General features: G+C 38.7%; 1 long non-coding RNA gene across 1 annotated transcript; it reads right to left on the bottom strand.

Annotated features, from left to right (window-relative positions):
- Positions 1-692: 692 nt before the first annotated feature.
- Positions 693-14,786, bottom strand: LOC128014516 (uncharacterized). Its single transcript, XR_008183567.1, has 3 exons — positions 14,643-14,786; positions 10,421-10,471; positions 693-1,600 (listed from the first exon to the last, which is right to left on the bottom strand). It is a non-coding gene; the product is annotated as an uncharacterized LOC128014516 (long non-coding RNA).
- Positions 14,787-16,048: the final 1,262 nt, after the last annotated feature.

Below are 16,048 nucleotides of genomic sequence, written 5' to 3'. Positions count from 1 at the left end.
CTTGCATTTGCAGTATCAAGCACTCTGTGTACTTTGTTTTAATAGATCAATTAAATATATTCAGAGAAAAAAAGGCACTTTACAGTGTGTTTAAAAAGGGACCAAAAACATTTTGGCCATTTTGTTTTAGATTTTGATTTGTCTACTTTTGGGATGTATTTGTTTTGCTCCTCTAGTACTACATTTTTTTTATAGCCATCCTTTCTCTGTGAATGGTTGGTTTTGTTTGCTCTAAATTACTCCAATCTACTTCTGTTAGTCTTTGTTTCATTCCTCACTGGTAAATCCATCTGTCACATGTGAACTGGAGGATGATGGGAAATGTAGTTCTGAGAGGTCCATGCGGGTACATGTGAAGCCATCTTGAGGCAGGAATGCAATTTAGAAGTTTAAAAAAGTGGTCAAAATATAAATAAATAAAACCATACACACACCTTACGTAAACAGTTTTATCAACACATGAGAACGTAACACAATAAAAAGGTCCTTATGTACCCTTTAAGAACTTACTGAACATAAACATAAGAATCTTTGAACAAGATGCAGTCATCAGAGCTCTTCTGGTTCAGAGTAAGTGATTGATCTCTAAAGCTTGTCTAGCTGGATCTGCCTAAACAACATGACTAGGTAGTTGTTCCATACCCTCTGTATGAAGAAGTGACTCTGTTTTTAATGAAGTCCACAGAGTCAAGTTGTAATCCAAAGCGGTTCCTGTTTATTAACATTGCTTCACAGGCCACATACAGTATCCTTCATTCTTCTGAGAAATGACAGAGGCGATTTTAGTATTTTACATAACTTCATAGAAATATAAAGCGGCAAATGATTCAACTAAATAGCTAGACATTGCTTGTTGACAATGCAGTAGCTATGTTGTCCTAATAATTAGTCACAAACATGGGTTATGTTTACAGGAGATATGACTATTGTAATTAAAGCAGAATATATAATGATGGACCACTAGTGTGCTTGTAAAAATAACTGTTTGACAACTGCATATTCCAAATTAAAAGAACCAAAGGACACTTAACAGAAGAGATGAGGGAATGATTTTGAAATTGCTAATAATAGGTATGAAAATATGTATAACTTTTGTTTATTTCAGCTTTATAATCTAATGCAAGGGAAAGACAAAGCCGTACTGGGCAAAATTGAGCTGGTGTCGGTAATTCTGTAATTCAACATTGTTATGCTGAAGTATAAAGTGAAACCAGCTTATGTGTGTTATTCCTCGCCAACAGAATATTCTGAAAGGTTTGCAGAGGGTACTTCATCAAGCACATCATAAATAATTTTTTTATGTATCATTGGGATTTTAAACCATTCTGTCCCACCACCCTGTGTGACGCTGTAATCCTTCAGATTGTCTTGAACATATTTCTCCCATTTTTTATCTTCTACCTTCTTAATACGTTTGAATATTAGCTCACAGGGATTCCCAGTCTGTAGGTCTCCCAGTCTCTAGGAGGGATTTACGGTTTTCCCCACTTTGTAATAATCTGTGTATTTTTCACGAATTACATATATATAACATCCATCGCCAGTCACAGGTGAGTAGTTATCAGCATCTTCTTGACTGGTTGATCCGCTTTCTGACATGCTGTGAACAAAAAAAAAACAAGTATTACTATTTTATTACTATGTAACTGGGACAGCGTAACGCCACTCGCTTCTCGGTTGCTTCCAGGCTCTGACGCGTTACCAGCCGAGGTTTGTTTACAAAGAACCGTAGCTCAGGGTTGGTCAGGTGTTGTTCCTTGACTGACAGGTGGGCGTGTCCCTGCTATAAAAGAGCTGCTACCCCCTTCACCCCCTGGCTGTTGTGGAGCTGGAGTCCAGACTTTCAGAGCCATGGTGAGCCACAGGGCCACATTTATTTATTTGGGAGTAAACGCAAAATCCCAGTGACCTAACCTTTGACCAGCGAATGTGGAACCTGGATCAAAGATTGTGTGAGGTTTATATAAGTATACGGGTTGGTGCATCAACAGCACCTTTTTTGATAGGGAGATTAGCACACACTATAGGAAACGTGTTTTCATTGTAAAACATCCTGGCCCATATTCATAACTTACCATCTCCTTTATTGTGCCAGTAATAGTGTTTAACATGCCAGTACTTCATCAGGTGATGCGTAAATATCATTTACCGTCAATCATCACTCACCACGACCAATTTTCTCATTAACATCTTCTTCGTCTGCATTGTGCCATTAACGCATCCATATCAGCATCATGATTAAAATGTGCTTCAGAACAGGTGGAGTGAAATGTGTCTTAATGGGATCATTTACATGTTTAGTAACATGTATTTAAGCCAATAGTAATAATAAAAAACTTTTTTTTTAATTTTGGGAATTAAGTATTTTAAGTATTAAGTATTTATTGTTAGAACAGGATAGGCTGCTCACTGGTTGTAAAAACATATCAATCACGTTTTGTAGCCTTTTTATTGCAGCTTTCACGGATTTATTTGTTGTTTCTAACAAATCTGTGCTAAAAAATACATGTAATTTAACACTTTTTTGTTTGTTTGTTTAAACTTGGCGTTTCAACAGTTACCTGACAGATATATCTGAAAAACATTATCGTTCAGAAATTAAATTTTAGGTTTTCACAAGATATAGTATGCACATCGGGAGTGAACGACACAAATACAAAAAAATGTAGCTAGACATGAAAAGAAAAGACAAAATAAAATTATCATTATTATTATTTTTTTTTTGGTCAACATCATTAAAACAAAGAAGCATCATCATGTCCAGTGAGAGTATGCTGTGCGCGAAAATGGCTGCCGCTTCTCATCGTTTTTTTGTTTTGTTACTCGTTTGTTTGTTACGTTTCATCTTTTACCGTTAATGTTATCGTGTTGTTTGCTTTTTGGCGACCCTGCTGGAATCTGATTCTGGCCGTTTTCTCTGGACATTAAAGGTGGACAAACAATCTGGAACTTGTCATTAACTGGATAAATAACCTGGATTAACCTATCATTGGGAAATAGCTTCTGGATCTGCCTTCTCAGGACACAAAATCTGGACTTAATGAAACAGTGTTAGAGGTTTTGAGTGAAGCTTCCTGAACTGCTATGTGATATTGGACTTACGCACTAACTTGCATCTTCTGAAGTCTCTATGACAATTTCTCGGACAATCTCTGCAAACTTCTGTTCAGTGTTTCACTTTGTGAAATCCCTGTGAGCCCTCTGCCCATTGTCTCGGCCTTACCACTCTGGGGTAAGTTCCCTCTTGTTCATTGAGCAGTGTTTTCTTGTGGTTCTGCCCTTTCGGGTCTGGCTAACGTGATGGCCTCGCTTTACTTCTTCCCGCGAGCCCTCTACCGCTGTATATTCGTGAGTTTCATAACATCTGATGCAGCCGGTAGGCAAGTTTTCACTTGTTTAGCGAGCCTTCTAGTTAGTTTTGTGGAATTTACTTATCATCAGCTGGGTTTGGCTAACGTGGTGTTGTTGTAACGTGTGTGACCACTCGGCTTTCTGTGAGTGCTGTATTAAACTACAAAGAGATGTATTTTGTTATTAATAACTCTCCGGCTATTGCTGTCTCTGCTCTCCCTTCCGCACTCAATCTCTTGAGTCCTGATGAGATAGTTTCAACCTATAATAAATCTATTGGTAATGTTTTGGATGATCTTGCTCCATTAATAACTCGAACTGTCCCGTCTACCCACTCATCGCCCTGGTTCACTACTGAGCTTAGAATTCTGAAATCAAAATGTAGGCGTCTAGAAAGACTTCACAAAAAATCTTCCCTTCTTGTCCATGGCATGGCTTTTTTTGATTCAGTAGTGAAATACAAAGAAGCACTTAACATTGCACGCTCTAACTATCTTTCTACTGTTATTAACAAAGCTAAGTGCAAACCTAAAGCTCTTTTTACTGAGATAAGCAAACTAGTCAAACCGTCCTCTGTAGCTATTGCTGGGTCTGCTGATCTTTGTGAAAGTTTTAAATCTTTTTTCCTACAAAAAATTTATAACATTTATCAATCAGTTTCTTCTACTCCTTACTTGATAGGTTGTCCACTTGACACTTTTCAACTCACAAATACATCTGTGGTTGAAAAACTTATTATCAAATCTAATCCTACCTCCTGTACACTCGACCCTATTCCAACATATCTTCTAAAAACTCTTTTGCCTTCACTTATTCATCCAATTACTTACATTATTAACAGATCCCTTGCCACTGCTCATGTCCCGCTTAATCTGAAAGTAGCAGCCATCACTCCAATTCTCAAGAAATCCAGCCTCGACAACGCTATTCTGAACAACTATAGACCTATATCGAACCTCGCTTTTGTTGGTAAGCTACTTGAGAAGGTAGTTGCTGCTCAACTGCAGTCACACTTAGAGAGACATAATCTATTTGAACCACTACAATCTGGTTTTCGTCCATATCACAGCACAGAAACAGCTCTTTTAAAAGTGCTAAATGATCTTCTTCTGGCTTCTGATTCTGGTGAACATAGTGTCCTGGTTCTTCTTGACCTCAGTGCAGCATTTGACACTGTGTGCCACTCGACTCGACAAACACTCGACAAACACTTCTCTCTCGACTGTCTTCATTAGGTATCACTGGTGCGGCTCTTCGGTGGTTGACTTCATATCTATCGGATAGACAGCAATTTCTTATGATAGGTGAGAATCGATCCCGCACTGTCACTATTTCTCACGGTGTACCTCAGGGTTCTGTACTTGGTCCTCTTCTATTTCTCATCTATTTGCTGCCACTAGGCCAGATCATCAGACAGCATGGCCTCAACTTTCATAGTTACGCTGATGACATTCAAATTTACATTACGATTAACCCCAACTCAGCTTGTCCACTTGCTTCTGTTATCTCCTGTCTTCAGGAACTTAAAATATGGATGTCTGATAACTTCTTACAGCTTAATGCTGGGAAAACTGAAATCCTGTTTATTGGCCCCAAATCACAGAGTTTACCCGGACATGACATTTCTATTGATATTGATGGCGTTCAGATCAGGCCTTCAAAAACTGTGCGGCCCCACATTATGCTTTCTTTCACACATCAGTCAGACTGTTAAATCATGTTTCTTTCACCAGCGGAATATTGTTCGTATACGTTCCTCTCTTAACTTTGGAGATGCTGAAATTGTTATTCATGCTTTCATAACTTCCAGATTGGACTACTGTAACTCCTTATACAGCGGCCTACCCGCCAAAACAACGCATCGCCTTCAAATGGTTCAAAACTCTGCTGCTCGAGCACTCACATATAATAAAAAATCTGCACATATTACCCCTTTCCTTCATCAACTTCACTGGCTTCCTGTGGTCAATCGCATCCAGTTCAAACTATTAGTCTTAGTTTATAAAGCCTTCAAATATATAAAGATCTTTATAAAGATCTTCAAATCAAAACTTAATGTCATGATCCTGGCCTTTTCTCCTCTTTCTCTGTCTCCCTCTTGTGATCAGTTACTCACTCTATCACGCACACATATCCACTCCTCCACTCATTATCACTTTCAGCTGTTTCCCCTTTTCGTTCCCTTCTCCTCACCTGTCCCTCCTTTTGCCCTTGATTGTCTCCGCTTCTTATTCTCTCTTTCTAGCCCTGTCTCATTGTCGGATTATTCAATGACCTTTCGTGAGACACGTCTGTTTCTAGTCCTGTCCTGTCTTGTCCGTGGTTTGTCTAATCGTTATTGCTACCGTGAGTTATACTGTCCCTGGACTGTGTATTATCCGCCTGTGCCTGTTTGCAGAGTACCTGTGCAGCACCTGCCCTTGGCTTTTCACACTGCCGGCGGTCTTCTCTGTTCTTGGACTGGGTGTTGGCATCCCGGGATTTTCCTGCCTCTGCCCCCGAGGAGATTTATGTAGTTTTTTCCCTTTGACCCTGGCGTCAGGCTATTTCTGTTTTTGGCTGAAAGAAGCCCGTGATTTTGGTTTCATTATTCTGTGAGAGGCTATTTTCTTTATTAAAGACTGTCAATTGTACCCCGCCCTGGTCTACCATCGTTCTTACCTGCTAACACTTAAAACTCATATATTTACCATACTCAATAAATAACCTTCAGTTCTTTTTCTCTGTCCACGACTCTCTCACCTCACTTTATTTTACATACTCTGTCAAAAATCTTATTTTGCTAAAAAGCTTATACGTTGTTATCCTTGACTTATGTTTATTAGTGTTTGTTTGCCTTCATCTCCTTCTCTGCCTGTTTACTTGATGTAGCCTGGTGGGCTGATTGCCTGTTTCTTTTGTTTGTCTGCTATTTGTATCGCTCTGTGAAGCGTATTGTATTGCTTTGTGAAGCTTTGTGAAGCGACCTTGGGTTCTTGAAAGGCGCTATAAAAAATAAACTTATTATTATTATTATCATTTTACAGAAATAAAAAAACAGTGTGTGGCGCTCCCCATCACTGACTAAAATTAAGGTGAAATAAAGAGAGACATGCCATCAATTTCGGGTTCGGCTATTTCTTGACATGTGCGTGTCTTTTATAACCACAGACACTGGCATCATAAAGAATATATTTTTCGACTTTAATAATTAAATTCTCATTGATGTAGATTTTTTATTATTATTTCTGTGGTATTCTCTGCGTGAGCGAGACACTGACAATCTGACAGCTGCTACCTTTGACCTTATTTCTGATCAGTCCATTGCGACGCGAACAGCGTGTGGCAAACTATAAATAAGACAAATGTATTTCTATATTTGATCGCTTCATTTACGCCACTCGCTTCACTTGTGTTGTGCATTATTCCATTTAAATCAATAATTTTCATTGTCTGATTCGCAAGCTCAGGTCCTGTGTGCATATCTCCTAACATGGAAGCCCATGCCATTTGACGTGTTTGATTTGGCTTTGTATGCTGCAGAGCTGCGCTTCCACTCCGACTTTTAAGACTGTTTGGTAACATTTATGTATTTAGCCATATCTGGACTTTTTTGTTAGATCTCTGAAAAAATACGCTATTAACATTAATCCAGGAACTTTTTATTTATTTATTTACACTTATCGGCACTGTTCACTTCAGTTTCACTGACACGCTCGCCGCTTCAAACATAATTTCTCTGGTATTACAGTCCTAGAGTAATTGTCAATGGCTCATTTGAAAGGTAAGAACTTGGCCTAATTAGATGTTTTTTTATGTATTTAAAATGTTCTTTTTTTTATTTATTTATTTTTAATTCTTTAGTCATTCGCGACCGCCTTAGTGGGAGGGGAGAGGAGAGCGCCCGGCCGCCCCCAAGTTTGCACACCACTGCCATAGACAACTGCAGGTCATTTTAGAGCCGATTCCTTGTTTATTTGCATTGATTTCATGTAAACTGATTTAAATTACTGTTTATTGCGTAGAAATACTTTTTAAATTTTTTTGACCATCTCTACCTCCCTCCAAGCATTAGTTGGTAAGCCATCACCAAATTCTAATTCAGAGTAAACTATTCATTGTGAACTGCTTTAATATAGGCCTATATTTTTTTCCTACAAATTAGGGGTGCTCCGATCACGATCGGCCGATCATTAATGCGCATCTCGTTAGTAAAGCCGGTTCTCTAATCAGCGGTTAATTCCATCAGGTGCGTGATTTCACATAGAGCAGCTGTTACTACACAGAGCCGTTGTTAACTGAGAAGATGGGCCAATAAACGCTGCAAATTAACGTGATTTGCGCATCTTCTCTATTAACAACGGCTCTGTGTAGTAACAGCTGCTCTATGTGAAATCACGCACCTGATGGAATTAACCGCTGATTAGAAAACCGGCTTTACTGAGGAGATACGCATAACGATCGGCCGATCGTGATCGGAGCACCTCTACTACAAATACAGACTCGGTCAGGATATTACATAGCCATAAACATAGCCATAGATCGACAGATCGACAGAGATAGCGTACATGCATGTTGTGTTTGAATGACACGTATGCCATATTTGGACAATTCTGGTAGCATTTAGATGGTGGCTTTGCAGCTAATGTGTAATTATGGATATACTGCTGTTAATGAACAATGTTTAACAAATGTGACAATCTGTGGTGTTGCCCGCTATTGAAACAGGCGGAAGTGAGAGACTCTGAGGCGGATAGCAGCAGTGAAGTGCTTCTAGAGCACGTCTATTCACAATCCGTAGAATAGAAACAAAGCACAAATGCCACCAAAACACCAACACTCTCTCCACAGCCAACCCGTTTCCCCTTATACCCAGTGAACAATCACCATTCCCACGTGAATAAACCCAAACCCTACATTCCCATGTGAACAATCGACACACACACACCACACACACTAACACACACTCCCCCTTATGTGCACAGCACATGCTGAGGCTAAATAGAGTATTTTCTATTTTTATTTAAGTAGAATTTTCAGAGACTATTAACAATTTTTTTTTTTACAATGGAAAACTATTTTGTTAAATAATAAAATATTAAATCGTTTTTTTTTTTTTTTGGTTAATTAACATAGTTTAGCTGGAGCACAGGTATAAAAGAGGAGCGGGGAGATCAGTCTAGTTCAGGACTGAAGAGCAGCAGCTGTGCTTCTAATCTTTCTCACTGTGATAGTCTCAGCTTGGCTGATTTTGTTTTGCTTTTAAACCAGTTTTAACACAGTTTTAAAGGGTACATATCATGCTTTTAAATCGTTCCTTTTTACATATAAATCATACATTTGGGGTCTATATAAAGCGGAACTGCAATGCTTGGGTCTGAATTCATCATTATTATAGCTCTACAGGTCCCTTTTCTACCCCCTTTCTGATGTGCGTCTGAGATCAACTCGTTTTGGTGCGTTCTCTTTAAATCCAATAGAGACACTTGATACCCCGCCCTCTCTCGGTTCAACTCCACCCTGTTCTGCCATTTTTGCAGTTTGATAGCAGAGATATGCTCCACATGAAACTGGTCTTCTGACCTTTTACCACCGTGTCGATTTATTTTGATTAATATGTGTGAGGGCGAGAGAGCATGACAGTGCCTAGTTTGGAGACGGTGAAGTCTTGTTTACACTTTTGCCTGACGCGCGCGACCGCGTCTCTCTCTCTCTCTCTCTTTCTCTCTCTCTCTCTCTCTCGCTCTCTCTCTCATGCGCCCTGTCACAAGCCCGGCAGTTCACAGATGCGTGTACATTTCTGTGAAAAATAAAACTCAACCAGGCACTTCTAAGAGGTTCTGGTGCTGGGAGACGGTGTAATGAAGATGTGTTACTACATCCAACAACCCAATATTTGGACTTACCCTCTCGTAACTTTTGCATCCTTGAGCTTGGACTACAAAATCGCAGCGAGAAATAATGGCGGATTGCTCGAAGTGTTGGGCCGGAAGAAGTTGTCCTTATTTGGCAGTTCCGCTGCAAATACTGTGACGTTATTGTTCAAAATACGTCATAGAAAACAGAAAAATCCGAACAGGTTGAAAAATATGACCAAAACTGAATATTGTCATGAACTGCATGGTAGAAACAGACAGTGGTGATCCAAATGCAGGTTTTATTGAGAGGGAGATCCAGAAACAGGAACGAGAGAACAGGCAGAAGTCAAAAACCAGGTAAGCAGTCCAGATCAGCAAACATACAATTCAGAGATAAGGCAAACGGGAAGACCAGATACAGGCAGGGAGTCCAGGAACTGTGAAACTAGAAAATATTCGGAAACTAGAAAACACTCGGAAACTAGAAAACACTCGGAATTGCAGTCTGACATTAACAAAACTCCGCCATGAAACAAAGGGCCACTCAGGCTTAAGACAGGTGCGCTAAACAAGATAATAAAACACAGGTGCATAAAATAAACCATAATCAGTCCAGGGTAAAACATAATGGAAATCATAACCTAGGAAGGAGTGCCCCCCAGAGGCTCAAGCGGGCACTCCAGCCGCAGATCACACATATATAAAGATATCAACGAAACCCCTGAAGAGACTCATTTCACCTTTTCTGCACTTCTAAACACTCCAAATATACAACAAAATGCATTTAAGGGCTAAAAAAGTGGATTTAGCATGGTTTAAATAGATAAGTTGGATTTGAATCAGAAACATGAACATGTTTCAGTGTATCTTACAAATATATGCTTGTTATTCTTAGATGGCAAATTACCACATATAAAATAGAAATCAAGAAAACGTACAGTTTTAAAAACGTCAATATCATTTTTTTTTAATAAGATACAAAATAAGTTTTCAAATAAAAAAAGAACAGGAATAAAGGTCTGTTTTGCACTTTTGTTGAATTCACAAATGTAGCTCCACCTAGTTCCTTATTTTTTGCACTGCATCTATTTTGTAAGTGCCTGTATTATACTAATATCTGCCAAACTTCAGAGCTCCAAATTGGATTTAACAAATATGGATGAGATTGCTTAAATGATGAATTAACGTAACATGAGAAACTACAAACATTTTGAAGAATAACAGAAACATACCTGGCAAAGCAAGACGGATCTCGTCGACTCAGACTGACTTCTCAAGTGAATCTGCACAAAAATAAGGAAGTCCAAGTCTTTATCAGATCAGCGAAAACTAAACTACTTCAACTAAACAGGGTTAGATTACAGGTGAATGAGCCAGAATTATTCAAGGTGTAGTCGAGCCAAATATGAGCGAGTATCCAGATGCACAGTACATGGGAATGTTTTGTTCAAATCTATATTTACATGACTAGGTAACTCATTTCATACTCTTGCCACACTGTGTGAAGTGTCTCTTTTTAATGAAGTTCACAAGATCACGACTCAACTGAATAGCAAGACATTACTTTTTGACAATGCAGTAGCTTCTGTATGTTATCCCAATAAGGGGATAACATACAGAACATACATCGCAGCCATGTGTTCTGTAAATGAAGATTTGACCATAGTAATTAAGGCAGCATATATAATGGTGCAATACTAGTGCACTTGTAAAAATAACAGCGATTTTGTTTTGGCTTGTTCAGTTTGCACCAGTGGTAAGTCATCTAACCAACCTCCTGATGGGCTTCTTCAACCGCTGTCTGTCCCTTCGAGACCCTGGTCACATATCGCTCTAGATTTTGTCACCGCCCTCCCGCCCTCTAATGGCATGACAGTCGTTTTGATTGTAGTGGACCGGTTCTCGAAGCGGCACATTTCATCCCCTTGCCCAAATTACCGACAGCCAAGGAGACAGCGGTTACTGTTTTAGATCACGTCTTCCGGCTTCATGGCCTCCCCGTTTACCAACCGTGACAGTAAGCTATTCATTATCTTTTATTAATGGCCAGGTGAAACATAAATATCTATTTAAATAGTAAACCATTTTTGTATGCTCCCAGTGATTTTATATTTATTTTTTGCTAAATTCATCTTGAAATAAGTGTAAACCATAGTCGTGTGTGTGTACTTTAAGTTTAAATGGTGTTGTATAATGGAGTATTTTCAGATGATTCAAACAAACCTACACGCATTTTGTGGTGTCGGTGCCAATTCCTGCTGTCATTTTTTTTCGACATTCAAACCCTGCAAATTCCCCGTGTGATCCCTGCTTACTCTGTATCTTCCGAGCAGAACCCTTCTTGGATTTGTGTGCACGGCATGAATGAGACCCTTCATGTATCATCCTTTTTCCCAGTTCTTCCTCTAACCCTGCGGTCATGCTCTTGCAGAGAACACATTGGCAACTGTGGTTAGTTTGTTGATGGTCCAGACAGTTCTCCAGAAGCACAGTGTTTATTGCTTTTTATTCCTGTGTAGATCGCATTATCACTATTCTCTAGACTCACTTAAACTGCACTCGTAGATTACTATTTATTCAACTATTTGTATGTAGTTTTTATACATTGTAGATTGGTTCTTGCATTTTAACCAGTACTGCCCTTTAACTTCTGTAAATTGCTTTGGATTAAGAGGAGCAGGGAGATCAGTCTAGTTCAGTACTGAAGCGCAGCAGATGTGCTACTAGTCTTTCTCACTGTGATAGTCTCAGCTTGGCTGTTATTTGTTTGTTTGGTTTGCAAGCCTGCGTGTTGCTGCAACTGAATGGGAGGAGAGGAATGACCCCACCTCTCCAGTCCAGCTAGGCATTTTTCAATGTTAATAAATGAAAAACTATTTCCTAGGTGATCTGTAAATATATTTATTGATGTTATATGTAAAAAATGCTTTAGAGATGTATACATTGTACATTTTCAGGATGCATAAATTATAAATCGGATCATTTTAAAAATGAGGATTTGTTCTTGGTTATCCATAAAAAGTAAACACCTACTGTCTTAATTACAGTATTAAATGTAATTGTCTGATTTCCTAATAAAAGAGGTGACACCCAAACAGCTTCTTGTCACCAATAACAAGGTGGCATCCCCGAGCTCATTATTTTGCACTGCAATTGATTAACATAAAGTTTACAAAAGAGAGGAGGCCATTCGGCAATGTGCCAAGAGTGTCTGAGCTATCAATCTTCCGCTCCTACTATGTACAGTATTAGCAGAACCAAAGCACTGTTGCTGGAAACTCAACTGAAGCACTAACCTTGCACTAACACTACTTTTGTCTTTGTATACAAAAATTGTTTTAGGACATTTCTGAGTCATGCTTCACCACGAGTAGAAGCACAAGGTTGTTCACCATCTTGTGTCATTCATGTCTATGTAGTGTTTTTTTGGACCCACTTTATATTAAGTGGCCCTAATACCTGTGAACTTACATGGTAACTACAGGTGTACATATTATGTAACTACAGTGTAAGTACACATTGGTACATACTATCTACAACTGTATTATTTGTGTAACTACACATATGTAACAACCCACAGAATGGTATGTGTAAGTACACATGTGTAACAGGAATTATGTAACTACATTTTGTAACAACAATATGTATTTACACAAGTTGTTTCACTTCCGCACGCAGTCTATAATTACACGCATGCGCAGTATCATCAGTTCATCGGTTCTCAAATCGGACGCGTCCGACAGAAACGATTCTCGGTTGAGTGTACTGGTGATCCGAAAACCGAAGAAACCGGTTCTTGACTCGAGAACGAGAACTGCTCCAGCAGTGGGCGTGTTCGTTATCTGGCTCGGCTCGGTGTTCATCTTCAGTTCTCTCTTCACAGCAGTTCAGTCAGTGTACTGTTTGAGTAAATGAATTACTCCGGGATATTGGTTTGTTTGAACTCAGAGGGAGTGTCAGACACATTAAACAAGTTTACAGCTTAAGTAATTTGTGGATTAATGCTTATTGGAGACGTGAACCGTTTCAAACGATTCAGTTCGATTTGGTGAACTGGTTCAACCGGTTCACTAAGAAGTTAAATTGAACGATTCGTTCACGAATCGGCCATCACTAGTATGTTATTTTAAGCATGCAATTGATAGGGGTTGATCAGAAATAGTTATATTTATTGCTGATTAGAAAACTATTTACATGACAGCATCAGCATTGAGCTGCAGAGCAATGGTTTTGATCACGATAACAATTTTTTTTTGCCACAATGAATACAACACATGCGGTTGCAATTATGAAGTTAAATGTAATGAACAAGAGTTTTCATCTCAACATAACTTTCTTTTTTTTAACTTTCTTTTTTTTTTTTATAATCAGTGTGATTTTTTTGGGGGGGTTCTTTTTTATTTATTTTTTTCCACACCAGGTATGTGTGTGTGTGTGTGTGTGTGTGTGTTAGTTTGTAATATCATACCACAACTACATTTTTTTATTTTTATGAAATAGAGCAAGAAAGTGTCACAGTGCGTAAAGTCAAAAAACTGGTTAGAGCCAGCAGACGGTTTAAAAAAAAATACTCTGATGACCGGCAGAGAGGGAGAAAGAGACTGTGTGTGTGTGCTAATTAATTTGTAATATAGTATTATATACCACAACTACCTTTATTTATTTTTTATGAAATACAACAAGAAATAAGTGTCACTCAGCGTGAAGTCAAAAAACTGGTTAGAGCCAGCTGACGTTTAAAAAAGAAAGAAAAAAATCTCCGACAGGCAGAGACGCAGCGCGAGTCGCATTCCACCAAGCGCCACGTCTAAACAAACCCCACGTTTACCAAAACTCTACTGGTTAATAAGTAAGTACTACAAACCAAAGTAAAAAACAAACCTGAACCCGAAGAACATCTAAACGTTAACGGAAAAGACCCGCGAACCTGAGTGACTGAGGGAGAGACAGAGAGAGAGAAAGCGCTGTTCTCTTCTCATCGTTCTATGTGTGAGTGAGCCGAGCGTGACACAGCAACACGATAACACGCAGACACGGTCAGCAAACCAATGAGAATTTTTATTTAATCCGAGCACAGATATTGACTCGTATTACTCGTATAATACTTGTACTCGGCAAAAGTGCTTTATCCGTATCCTCTAGTAGTTACACTAATAATACAGCTGTAGATACTTTGTACCAATGTGTACTTACACCGTAGTTACATACTATGTACACATGTAGTTACCATGTAAGTTCACAGGTATTAGGGCCACTTAATATAAAGTGGGACCGGTTTTTTTTTTTTTTTTTTTTTTTAGCAAGAAGCAGTTTCGTTTTCACAGGACTGAAAAAAAAAGTCTTGAATACTCCTCTTCACACACCAGCATTAAAGCATTAAGGAGATTCCTTAAATGATGAATTAACGTAACATGAGATAAAAACTACAAACATTTTGAAGAATAACAAACATACCTGGCAAAGCAAGACAGATTTCGTCAGCTCAGACTGACTTCTCAAGTGAATCTGCACAAAAATAAGGAAATCCAAGTCTTTATCAGATCAGCAAAAGTGAAACTATTTTTTATAATGAAGCACAAACAAATGAAACTGAAAGCAGTTCTACCAATAGGCCATGCTTCCTCAAACAGACTTGCTGAACAGCATTTTGTTGTATTTATTTGTGTTGTCTACTTTTTGATGTATTTTGTTCGCTTGCTTCTTATTTCTGGGATCTTTAATGTCTGCCTGCATGGGCTTTATAGTTTTAATTGTAAAAGTGCTTTGTGCTCCTAAATTGGAAGTATGGGTTTAAGTGTTCACTAATATTGACATTTTCTTAGTTTGTAACTTTTCTGACCTGCATGGTCTTTTTTCTTGTAGATTTTTTTTTTGTAAAGAGCTGTGGGATCCTTATGATGAAAGAAGCTATATCAAATTGTAGGGAATTACATGTTTTAAATGTTTGGAATTATCAAGGTTAAGTCAGAAGTATGTATTTATAAAGGTCAGGAAGAGTTGCGGAGAAGGAACACTGTGGTGTATGTGATACAAAGAAATAAGCAGAGAAGGAGGCTACCACACCCGGCCTCCTGGGAAAGAGTCTGAGAATTTAGGTTTTCTTAGAATGTTGAAAATAGTCAGTTCTGTAACTTTTGTAATTGGGTTGGACACAGGTTTCTTCAGTCTTGATTAAATTAATATAAGTGAGTTGATTTAATGCTGGTGTGTGAAGAGGAGTATTCAAGACTTTTTTTTCAATCGTACTCGGGCCCAGTTCATGGCAACCGTGCCTAGTGTGAGTACGCTCTAAGGACCTGTAACTTGTCATGGAAATTCAAAGTCTGAAAAGCTATCATGTCTGTGGTTCAAAATATACAGGCTCAAGGTGTTGAGGGTTGCAAGATTAGACAAATTAAAAAGAGTGAATTAGAAACACTGCTTGTAGAGCAACAAAGAGTTGTTTGCTTCAATTACGAAAATGTTTTGGACAGCATATAGTTAATAAATGAATAGGCCGTTGTGGAAGGGTGGTGGCTGAAAATAATAGTGAATGACAAAAGGTGAAAGAAAAAGGGAAAATAAAACATTAATAAAACTACAAAATAAAGGTGCTGCACTCTGCAGCTTTACCCCGACAGTCGCTATCTGCGTCCTATGCTGACTTTGTTTCCTCAGTATACTATACGGATACTCTCCAGGGTTCTGCCCAAGTCTTTTCCCCGCTACTAAAAAAATGTTTCTTTTTATTTTGTTTTGGTCCTCTCCAGCTATGCTTGGGCCGGCAGCAGTGCTACTGCTGTCTCCTTTCTCGTCTTTGAGGAGCAGATCTGAGAGAACAACAGAGCATTTATTTAAACTTTCAGCAATCCCCCTCAAGG

Source organism: Carassius gibelio, chromosome B25 (genome assembly GCF_023724105.1).
Source record: "Carassius gibelio isolate Cgi1373 ecotype wild population from Czech Republic chromosome B25, carGib1.2-hapl.c, whole genome shotgun sequence".
Lineage (NCBI taxonomy): Eukaryota > Metazoa > Chordata > Actinopteri > Cypriniformes > Cyprinidae > Carassius > Carassius gibelio.
The sequence above is the reverse complement of the archived record's forward strand: the minus strand, read 5'-3'. Positions and strand labels throughout refer to the sequence as shown.